We start from the raw sequence: 9269 nt of genomic DNA, 5'->3' as shown, positions 1-9269 counted from the left end.
CTCACAGATATCTGCCTGTTTCAGCCTCTAGAGTGCTGGAACTAAAGTCATGTACTTCCACACCCAGCACATTTTTGGGTTTGTTTGTTGCAAATTTGGGGGGAATGACACTCATTAAAACAAATAAACAACAACAACAACAACAAAACAACCAAACAAAAAACTCCAGAGGTCTCTTTGAATCTTCATATGCCTCCATCCACCTATCTGAATTTTACTCAGAAAGTTGTAACTATTTATTTTTTCTTCCATTTTTGTCTGTCTCTCTCCAGTGGTGGTAAGAATCTAAGTGTGCTTTTTGCAGGGTTCCCCACCTTCCTTTCCCGATTGGCCTCTTAGTCCCTTATGTCTCTTGCTAGGAGTTCAGAGGACTTCTGAGGAGATGAGAGGGAAAGAATCGGGCACCATCCTGAATTAAACAAGGGTTGCAGAATGGACTCTCAAGCCCAGCAATAAACTACTCTCAACCCTTGTCCTAAATGAAAATCCCTCTCCAGAGTGGGCTCCAATACCAGGAACCCAAAACTACCACCCAGATTACTCTAGATTTTCTCACTAGGAGACCTCAGACCAGGTTTGGAGGGAAAGAAGGGAAATGCTTTGCATGTATAGGCTCAAAAGCCCTGGTCCAAAATGGAAGGGGCCAGCACGGCCTTAGACAGTTGCTGTTCTAACTGGGTAAAAATGCTACACAGGCTACGAAGGTTTTACATCACGATCTTAACAAATTGGTTCTAAAGGGGCTTGAATTCCTGACAACATAAAAGGTCACAGATCTGTTTGATCTCAGCCCATACAGCACTCGGGTGGCACCAAATGGAGCTAAGGTTGTTTTCTTCCTTCTAGTCTCTCTGTATGGTCCTGAGCAACAGCATCACCCACGGACATTCCTTCTTATCCCATAGGTTCTTTTCCCAGTGACATATTGCACCTATAGATGGCATCACTCAGAACCCCAGTCATAACTGGTAGTTAGACATATTGATTTCCCTTCCTTGAGCTAGGGCCACAGAATTTCTTCCTTATATCTTTGCTTTGCTATTTTGGGCAAACTTCAGGACATTTCCTTCTACTCTCTTCATGCTAACCTAACTTCACTGCTGTTTAAGGAAGAGGATTAACTGCTCACATTTAATCTGAGAGATATGTAGAGCTCATGGTGATTCAAACCCTGATAGAGAATGGGTCAATTTTATTATAGAACTGAGCCCACCAGCAGAAGGTAAACTTGTGGTAGTGCCACTTATTATCACTATTTGATAACAGTGCTGCCAAGATGGTGATGACTAGATGACTTGGTTGCCATCTTGGCTGGTGATATCATCAAGCAACCACACAACATACCAACATGGTGGTGCCCATAAACCTTCCAGTGTTAGGGTCTAAGAATTTGGGAAATAATCCACTATAAAGACCAAGTTTGAACTGATATATATCAGGGAGACAGTTGGTTCAGGATCCAAATCATGGGGAGGGGCAGCAAGACCTTCCAAAGCAGAAAAACACAAATTGGGTGGGGTAGGGACAAGGGTACGGGCAATCAATCCAGGTAAAAGCATGTTGGATGTCTCCAACTGTTTTTCACACACAGTATCCTAAGTGGGTTATTGTCTATCAAGTACTCCAGATGGCTTTCTTGATAGCTTGGCCTGGATTGACACCAGCCAATCAGAGTCTATATAGAGGCTGCTAGGTTTCAGGCCCAAATGGGTGCTAACCAACCAGATATAGGGTGAGGAGGTATTGTGGTCTAAGTTCATATGGGGCACTGGGGCCAGAAACCATTTCTGGGAACTCAGCTGCTTCTTAGAATTTAGCTTAGTACAAAGTGGAATGTATACAAGATGGAGTCTCTAAAGATAAGGAGGCCCCTAACACCAGTACCCCTGAGCCCCCAGGGGATTGCTGAAGTCCTAAAATTCCCTATGCCATAGGCAGTCAGTCAAGCATTCCAAATTCTCTTCCAGTCTTCCTCTTTGATTTTCACCATCCTGGATGCCTAGTGAGATTCTGGACATAGAAGACCCAGATAGACTCTGTCATCCTGTGGTAAGCTCCAACATCCAATTAAAGAGGCAATACCACCAACACACACACCCCATGGTGAACTTCTTTGGATTTTTGACACATTATTTTGCCCTATGTTTGGCTTGGGGTAGGGGTGGGGGTGATTGTAGATTTCCTAGCCATGTGCCTCCAACACTGACTAAGAGGGAGCTGATACTTCCAGATAGCTAGACCTGGAAAGCTTGTGTGAATTTGAGGTGACCCAGGGCTGAGTCTTGAGAAAGCACAGATTCCAGTCAAGACTCAAATGACATATTGCCAGTGTGCAGCTGAGACAGCCATGATCCAGTCAGCATATTTGGGCAGGAGACTGGAGATGAGGGTTCTGCTAGGTCTTAATGCCCACTCTTTTTGGGGTCAACTTCAGGCCTGTTTTTCTGCCACAGAGATAAAATGTGTTCTTTCCTCTAAACCCCAAACTCCACTCCAGAGTGTTTCTCGACTAAACCTGATCGCCTCCAATCAGGATGCTCTTGTTTGTGCTTCCTCTTTCCACTTGAAATGACTCCAGCAGGCTAAGAACTTTCTGAATCCTTTTAGGTGTTTGTGTGTCTTCTGTGTTCAGTATTCTCTACGTTGTGGGGAATATACACTGAGCTCGTACTGTGTTTGCTTGCTCTCTATATTGGGAAATGTAATATAGACGGGCAGGTTATGAATTTGAGGAAAAGTGTTCAAGGAAAACACTGTAGGTTCAACCCACAATGGGGCTGAGACCCTTTCTGATCTACTGATCTATAATAATCACTAGTTAGTTGATTTTCCTGATACATGAGGATCAATGTTTATACTTCAAGGATTCTTTTAAGTGGTGGGTCTAAGAAAATACAAAGAAAATTTATAAGATGTTAGAATAAATGCATCTAAGATTTCTACTGGCACTCTGCTAAAGATTGTCTATTTTGCATAGACGGTATACTTTAAAAAAAAAATCAACCTGACACTATCTAGACAAAGTCACTTAGGAAGAGGGAACCTCAGTAGAGAAATTACCTCCATCATACTGGGCTATGGACACATCTGTGGAGCATTTCCCTGATTAATGGCGCATGTGGGAGGGCCCAGCCCACTCAGTGCCACCCCCAGGCAGGAGGTCCTGAGCTGTATAACAAAGCAAATTGAGCAAGCCATGGGATAGCAGCCCAGCAAGCATCGTTCCTCCATGGTCTCCATTTCAGTTCTGCAACCCAGATTCCTGCCTTGCGTCCTTACTTTGGCTTCCCTTGAGCATACACTGTAACCTAGAGCCAAACAAACCATTTTTCTCCAAGTTGATTTTGGTCACGGTGTTTATCACAGCCATAGAGATCAAACTAAAGTGGAAATTAGAACCGGGAGTGGAGTGTTGTTTTGATGGATGTGACCATGTGGCTTTTATGCCTTAGAGTACATTGTGGGAAGAACACTGGGCTGAAAAGGCCATCGAGTGACCAGAGTTTACTGAGCTTTGCAGGATAGTTGGAAAATAATGCAGAAGGAAATGGAGGCTATGGAGGCTATGGAGGTTTGTGAGGTTTCAGATGGAAAGCACAGCCTCTGTCAGGACTGTTTGTGTAGCATTTTGAATTAAGAATCTATGGCTCCTAATCACCCAATGGGCAAAGTAACCCAGACTCAAAAAGGCAAACATTTCATTTTCTCTTCTATGTGGATATTGGTTTTCAAACATTAGATGTGTGTGTTTTAATCCAAATAACAACAGAAGTTAGGTAGCTATAAGGGACCAAGGTGGGGGGAGGTCTTCTAAGAAAGGGGAGATGATATATAGTACTGTGAAGAGATAAAGGAGAGACAAGGATGGTTGAAGGGGGGGGAGAACAGGATAAAGGAGGAAGTAAAGGAAGGACAGCTAATACTTAAAGCCTTTTGAGGATCCAAGTGGAAGCCCGCTACTGTGGAAGTGTCCTAAAATATATGCGTGTGTGAAAAGAATTTAAATAGAGCTACCATATAGTTGGAGGGACAACGCCCGAAGTAGACATCTCATACCACCAAGTGTCAGGAACAGTTTACTTATTGTTGTGTCATTGGCCAAAGGAGCCCCACGGACCACCCCAAGCATTGCAGGCTATTGTCAAAGGCTGTTGGTTACTCTCCATAACCTGATGGTAAAGACCTATTGCTGAAGACACAACTTACATCACCAGAAAGATCAAGCTTATGCTCAACTTGGAGCTTCTACCTATGTACTGGCCTTTGTGGTATTTGGAGGTACTCTGTACTCTGTGGAAAAAGAAAGGTAGTCACCAGCTACAGAACCTACCTACAACAGAGACCTGCCTACAATATACACATGTGCAATAGTGGAACACACAGGCATGTTTCCTACACTGTGTAAAGTTTACCCATGTGCTATTCAAATGCTGATTTCTCTGTCCTCATATCTTGTCTCAATCTGGACATGACGTTGTAATGCTTATACCAAGAATCTCCTATCTCGAGTCTGTATAAACAGTTCTTACCATTTATTCTCTGCCTTGTTAATAAATGCTGACCACCCAATGGTTGGGCAAAAGAGAAAATATGTTGGATGCTTCTGCCTGCCAGGGAGAGGAGGGAGAGAGAGAGAGAGAGAGAGAGAGAGAGAGAGAGAGAGAGAGAGAGAGAGCTTAAGATTGGCAGGAGGTGGAGGAGTCGGAACCATGGGGAAAGGGTCTGAAGAGAGAGATCATGGAAACACACCTGAAGCCCAAAAAAGCCAGACCAATAATAAGAAGCAAGCATATTGGAGTCAAGGCTGTGAGGTAGTAAGATTAGCATAGAGGGTTAATATAAATCAATATTGCCCAGCTATTGAGGTACAGCTTGAAATAAATCTTGGTTTCTCTGTGTAGTTATTGGAGACTAGCATAAGGAAATGAAGTACTGCCACCAGATTAATTCACTAGCTGAATTTATATTGAAATAATTAATTTTACAGGAACAGATGTTGTGGGAGTAGCCAAGCACTTTTTGATTGAATTGGAGGCCTGTACTATGAGATGAAACCTATGCCTGACATTGATACAGTGGCCATGAACTGAAGAATAGAGGGTCTCAGGCCCAGGGAAAAGCCTACTACTATTGTTCTGCTTGGCGACATAGTGATGGAATGATTTCTATGCAGTATGCAAAGTGCCTTCTAGGCCATGAAGGTGAGTCAGTAGTGCAGAAGCTCCCAGCTGGGCACCAGCTTGATGTTCCTGTTTGATGATGTACATGTTTTGTTTTCAGCAATAGGCCCTTTCCGTCAGGCTATGAAGAGTAGCCAATTGCCTCTGGAAATTGCTACACCCACATTGCAAAGCAACACTCAACCTTTGTCAGAGAAGCTGCTTGTTGTAGATGGGAGTTGACAAAGAGAGCCACAATTGCACAGTGTGCAGAAAATGAGAGACTTTCTAGCACTCAGCATCCTAAATGGGATGTTCTTATCAAATTCCTCCTCCTCAAGGTTCAGGGACCTATGCAGAAGGGAGGTGGGAAGAATTGAAGGGCCAGAGATGGTGAGTGATTTCAAGAAAACAGTGCCTTCCAGACACAGCAGGATCAATGCCCATATGAACTCACTGAGGCTGTGGGAGAGCACACAAGACCTGTTCAGGCCAAACAGAAAGCCCAGCACTCAGACAGGGAGTAGACACAAAGTCCTATACCTAACCAAGAAGCTATTTGCAATTGATATCTGCTGGGAAAGGGGTAAACCAGTTTTTCCAAAGGAGTGACACTGGTTCTATCAACCATACTCCAGGGCAAGCCACACACACATACAGGAATAGTTGGCCAAAACACATCACACTCCATGGGTTTTGTGTGCTTTTTGTTTTGTTTTGGTATTGTTTGTCTTTTTCATTTTCTTTTGAGATTTTCTGTTTGGATTTTTGAGGGGTTTTTTTGTTTGCTTGGTTTCCCTGACTTTTTTTTAAGAGAGAGAGAGATCACATATGAGTGCATGAAGCTAGTGAGTACAGTGATAAGGAGGGGTCTGGGCAGAGTTGGGGGGAAGAGAAAGAGTATGATCAAAATAGACTGTATGACAAAAGATAAATTTAAAAACCCGGGGGCATTTGAAAGATTTGAGAGAGGATCTCTCTATTATGCAGCTCTCAGCTCTTCCAGAACTCGCTAAGTGGACTGTGTTGGGCCTTGATAATTGTATTATTGTTATTATCTATGGTCTCTGGTCAGCTGTAGCTGAAGAATCAGCTGCGATTAACCAGAGAGTAGCATTACTGAGGTAAAAAATCTTCTGGGAAGCATTTCCTAGGGAAACATCACTAAAAGCTGCAGGGAGAAATTACTAACAATACAAAGAGGCAGAAATAGCTGAATAATATCAAATCTGTCATTAACAATCTAAAAAGCCAAGAAAGCATGGGATGAGATGTTTCAAGCAGTGAGAGAAAATAACTATCAATCAAGACTGTTATTAAACTGTTGTTAATAAGAATCTTTCAAAACAGCACAAGGTAAGATAACTCCCAACAACCAAGCCAGCACTGAAGAAAAACTGTAAAGTCATAACTGTACACAGAGGAAGAAGAAAGACAATTTCATACTCCAAAAACACAAAGAAGAATATACTTCATAAGAGGAGCTAATGACCAGAAAACAATTGGGAAGGGAATACATCATGTCCAGCACAGCAAATCAGCCAGTATGCAGCACTCCCAGGATGCAGCACTCCCGTATGAAGCACTCCCAGTACGCAGCACTTCCAGGAAATCAAGAGAAGTATGACCAGCAAACCATCTGTTCAGGAAGCAAACATCAAAAACCCAAGTGTCTTCATATGCAGCCTGCACTAACTTGCCCATTAAAAAAACCAATGACTCTTGTTTCCAAGACACATAACTAGAAGGATGGCCAAAAACCCTGAGATCTAAAGGTTGGGGAACAACCTCTGGAGCAAATGGAAGCTTCAAACAAGCTAAATACAGCAATTCTCGTCTAATAAAGTATACTCAAAGCAAAAGTAGTTAGAAGGAATACTGCAGGATATGATGATCAATATTGATTGCCAAATTGACGAACTCTAGAGTCTCTCAAGAGACAATCAGGGATTATCTTGATTAGGTTAACTGAAGTGCAAAGATCACCCCTCAACCCCCAATAGTAAGTGTCAGTATCCCCTAGGCTTGGGCCAGGATAAAAAGAAGAAAGTTAATTGAGTTCTGACTAGAATGACCAGCTATCTCAAGTTGCTACTTACACACCATGACGGACTGTACCCATGAACCACAAGTCAGAGCAAAGCCTTTCTCCTCCAAACAAGAATGTGTTATCATAGGGCTCAGTGGTTAAGAGTGCTGGCTTCTTGCTCTTCCAGAGGTCCTGAGTTCAATTCCCAGGAACCACATGGTGGCTCACAATCATCTTTAATGGGATTCGATGCCCTCTTTGGTGTGTCTGAGGACAGCTACAGTGTACTCATATACATGAAATGAAAAAAAAAAAAAAAAGAATGTGGTATCATAACAGATCAAGACAAGGGCCATTACTTACTAATCAAAGGAACAATTTATTAAGATGAATCAAACTATTGTAAATATCTATGCACCAAATCTTGGGAGTTTTCATTTTATAAAAACAACACTAAAAGATACAAATATATATATATATATGTATATATAATAAGTATAATACATTATGTTAATATAATTAATTTTAGTGCTCTACTCATATCTAAGTTAAAAAAAATCAATGTGGGGACTGGAAAGATAGCTCAGCAATTAAAAGCACTGATTACGCTTCTGGAGGACCTGGGTTGGATTCCCAGTACCCACATGGCAGCTCACTACCATCTATAACTCTAGTTCTAGGGGGATCTTCTTCTGGCCTCAGCAGGTATCAGACACAAAGTAATATACAGACACATGTGCAGATAAACACCCATTCACATAAAATAAAAACAAAAGGCAACCAAGAGCTAAATTACAATATAGCTTGACTGATTCAGAAGACACATAAACACCATTCCACCCAATAGGTAGGAAATATACATTCTTCTCGGTGGCACATGGAGCCATCTCTAAAACTTACCACATTATAGGAAAAGATGCAAGCAGTAATAAATACCCTCCCAAAAAAAGAAAGAAAGAAAGAAAGGAAGGAAGGAAGGAAGGAAGGAAGGAAGGAAGGAAGGGAAAGAAAGAAAGAAAGAAAGAAAGAAAGAAAGAAAGAAAGAAAGAAAGAAAGAAAACAATTACCTGTACAATATCAGAGTGGTGGAATACAGTTAGAGATCAGTGCCAAGACTGACCGACCTCGGGAAGTGCACAAACACTTAGAGGTTGAACAACTACGTATTTATGTGTGGTGCTGAGAATTCAATGCAGGGCTGGGCAAGCACACCCTAGGTGAGTGTTCTACCCCCAAGATACACTCCCAAGCCAATAATGCACTTTGGAATGAACAGTGAGGACATTGATGAAGTCAGAGAGAAAAGTTTTTAAAAACTGAATCAAATGAAATGAGAGCTCAACCTTCTAGAACCTTTGTGATACAACCAAGTTAGTCCTGGGGAAAGTTATAGCTATAAGTGTCCACATAAAAAAGAAACCAACAACCTAGAGTTATTGCAAATAACCCAATGATGTGCCTGAAGATTCTACAAAAGCAAAAAGCCAAACCAAACAGATGGAAGAAATAAAGATTAGGTCAGAAATTAATTAAATAGAGATGAGAAGAACAAAATATAAATGTAATCAAAGAACTGGTTCTTTGAAAATATTAACATGATTGACAAATCCCCAGCTAAAGTAACAAAAAAAAACCCCTAAATAATAAAATTAGAGATGAAAATAGAATTATAGCCGCAGAGATCATTAAAATCCAGAAGATATCAGAGAATGCTCTGAAAACTTGCATTCCAAAGGTTAGAAAATAAAGGGAACTTGATAAAATTCTAACTGTATTCAAAGCAGAAGATACAAGACGTTTGAAGAGATCCCTGACAAGCAACGGGGCAGAGGCTGTAGTTAAGTCTTCATGAAAAAGGCTTAAGAACAAATGGACTCATTGCTGAGTTCTACCCAGGCTTTAAAGAGTACCCAACACCAATGCTTCTCTAAATATCCCAGAAAATAAAAAGGCAAGGGACAGCATCAGATTCATTCTGAGATACCAGTATGACCCTGAAACGAAAACCGCATAAGGAGACAATGAGAAAACAAAATCCAGACCGATATCTCTAATGAATTATAAGCACAAAAGTTCTCAAC

The sequence above is a fragment of the Mus musculus genome, chromosome 4 (assembly GCF_000001635.26).
Source record: "Mus musculus strain C57BL/6J chromosome 4, GRCm38.p6 C57BL/6J".
In the NCBI taxonomy this organism is placed as follows: Eukaryota; Metazoa; Chordata; class Mammalia; order Rodentia; family Muridae; genus Mus; species Mus musculus.
Note: the sequence above shows the minus strand (reverse complement) of the source record.